This window comes from Octodon degus, unplaced genomic scaffold, assembly GCF_000260255.1.
Source record: "Octodon degus isolate 3935 unplaced genomic scaffold, OctDeg1.0 scaffold00149, whole genome shotgun sequence".
Taxonomy (NCBI): domain Eukaryota; kingdom Metazoa; phylum Chordata; class Mammalia; order Rodentia; family Octodontidae; genus Octodon; species Octodon degus.
Genome location: NW_004524725.1, coordinates 6,554,346 through 6,556,872, shown reverse-complemented (window position 1 = coordinate 6,556,872; position 2,527 = coordinate 6,554,346).

The following is a 2,527-nucleotide window of genomic DNA, read 5'->3' as shown; positions in this document are numbered from 1 at the left end:
GGTGTGTGTGTGTGGCCAGCTCAGCCCACCAGGGGGCGGGGCTGGCTGGCATGTGGCGCTGGGGGATTGAACCGTGGTCCCTGATGCTTTGCCAAGCTTGTTCCAAGTAGGTGCCCCAGACCACTGAGCCATCTCTCCAGCCCCATGGACACATTTCTTAAGAGCTCAATCACTTATGAAATTTTGTGCCCCGAAGTATCAATTAATTTCTAGCAGTCACTTAAAATAGTCATGTTGACACTCAAGGGTAAAGTACATATCTTCTTCATTAGCATGAATTACACAATTAGATTTCTCAAACCTATACATATTAGAATTCAGGAAATCTTCCTGCCCAAATGTTGATCTCTGGTGAAGAGAGAGAGAGAGAGAGAGAGAGAGAGAGAGAGAGAGAGAGAGAGAGAGATTTTTTTTATATCAACTTTGGAACAGAGAAAATAACAATTCATTTATGCTGAGTCATTCACATGGTTGAATGTAGTATTTTGAAATGAAACTAGGTATAATGCATATATTTTAATCTTTTGTTTACTTATAATATTTATTAAAATAATTTGTGGTAACATATCATTAGTTTATAATTTTGCTTTTGAAAACATAAAAATTAACAGTGAATTTCATGGTTGCAATATCAATTATAGATATAATCCAACAATCATTGAATGCCCTTGAAAAAGTCACTGGTACTGGGGATAAGTGTCTTCAATGGTAATGGAAAAGAGCTCCTTTTAGCTCTAAAATTGAATCACTTGGAGGCAAATTATGTGCCGCTGTTTGCCTTCTCCAGTCACTGGGTAGTTTCTTATTTACTTCAAATTCAGACGTTTATTGTGATAAATCTGAATAATTAATGGTCCAGTTCACCTTCCAATAGATACATTTTACATGGAAGCAAACCATGTTCTGAAAAATAAAAAATAACCATTTGATAACTATTTGTACTATTATCTATCATCATTTACATGTGTGACAGTGTAACACACATGTAGTTTATTCACTCTTGGTAAACTGTTTAGTAAAACTTTAAAAACAATTTTGAAATATAGCAATAGTGACTGCTGAGCAGAATATGTTGTCTGAAGGCAAATTATAGCATCCTAAGCTTCATATTGTCTATAATATATTCTGAAGTGAAGGACTATTGCCTACTAAAGTTCATATTATAATAATGGCTTCCTATTTTTTTGTGAATTAAATTTAGTTTACAGCAGTAACCAAAGGTAATAAAAGAAAAAAATCTCTCTGTTTCTCTAAAGTAAGTACTAATGTACATTTAGGAGTAATGAAAAAATTTAACACTAAGTAATATTTATGAACTTCAAACTATATACCAGGAATAGAAATAACATTTGAATATTTCTACAGTTAAAATGCAAGAAAAATAAAAACTAGAACTTACTCAACTGTAATTCAATGTCATTTTGTTCATCAAATTTTTATATAATAACATTTCTAACAGTTTTTATACTATAAAACTTTAGTCTGGTTTTGGATCTGAAAATTACATTTTTTTTTTTTGTTATGCAGTACTAGGGATTGAACTCAGGACCTTGCACTTGCCAAGCAAGTGCTTATTCTACTGAGCTATCTCCCTGGCCCTTTGAAGATTACATGTTGACCTGTTATCAACATGTAAAGCCCTAAATTAATAAAAAATTTAAAAAAATAAATATTAATTATTCTTTAAGTTAAAGTAATAAGGATGAGGATAATATGATTTAATGACAAATAAAATTTATAAAGATGGGAAAGTTTCAAAATAAAAAGCTCTGCACTATAAACAATTCACAATGTAGGGACAATGTACTGACTAGGAGAAAAGATTTTCAAATTATTCATCACATTTACACAATGGAATACACTTTGCCAATAAGAAAGTAGTAAATCCTGTCCTTTTGAGAAGATGGCTGGAATGGGCTCATTACAGTAGGATATAAGTCCCCACTGCATGTGGGATCTTGAAACATGGGTCTCAGAGCTCACAGGTGAATGGCGGGTACCAGAGTCTGTGGAGAGCAGGGCCAGATGGAGAAAGGTTGAGGAATCGGTGTACTAGGTTGCACTTAGTCTTAACTAAGAGGTTCTGCCGTGAATGTGCACAGAAGAATGGATGCAGACAACAAGAGGAAACTTCTAATTACAAAAAGAAGAAAAGATTTTATTATGAGGCAGTGATAATTGTTTGCAGAGCTATATCTTTTTTCATTTAAACATTACACAAGGTACTGAAATATCACACGGTGCCTCATTTTGATACATAATCTTTGTTCACATTTAACAGTTCACATAAATTTTTAAAATTGCTGTATAGTACTATTTATAGAATGTCCTTGAAACTGAGGGAGACTAGATGCAAACCGTGAGTGAGGGTGAGCGCAAGAACGAGAGCGAGAAGGAGCAATAGCGGTAGCGACCAGGGATTAGAAATAAAATGGGGAAAAAGTGGCGAGACTGGGACTGTCGAGGGGCGGCTCCTCGTGGTCGTGGTGAAGGAAGTGCTGTGTGTTTTAGCTGTATCAGTGCTCAG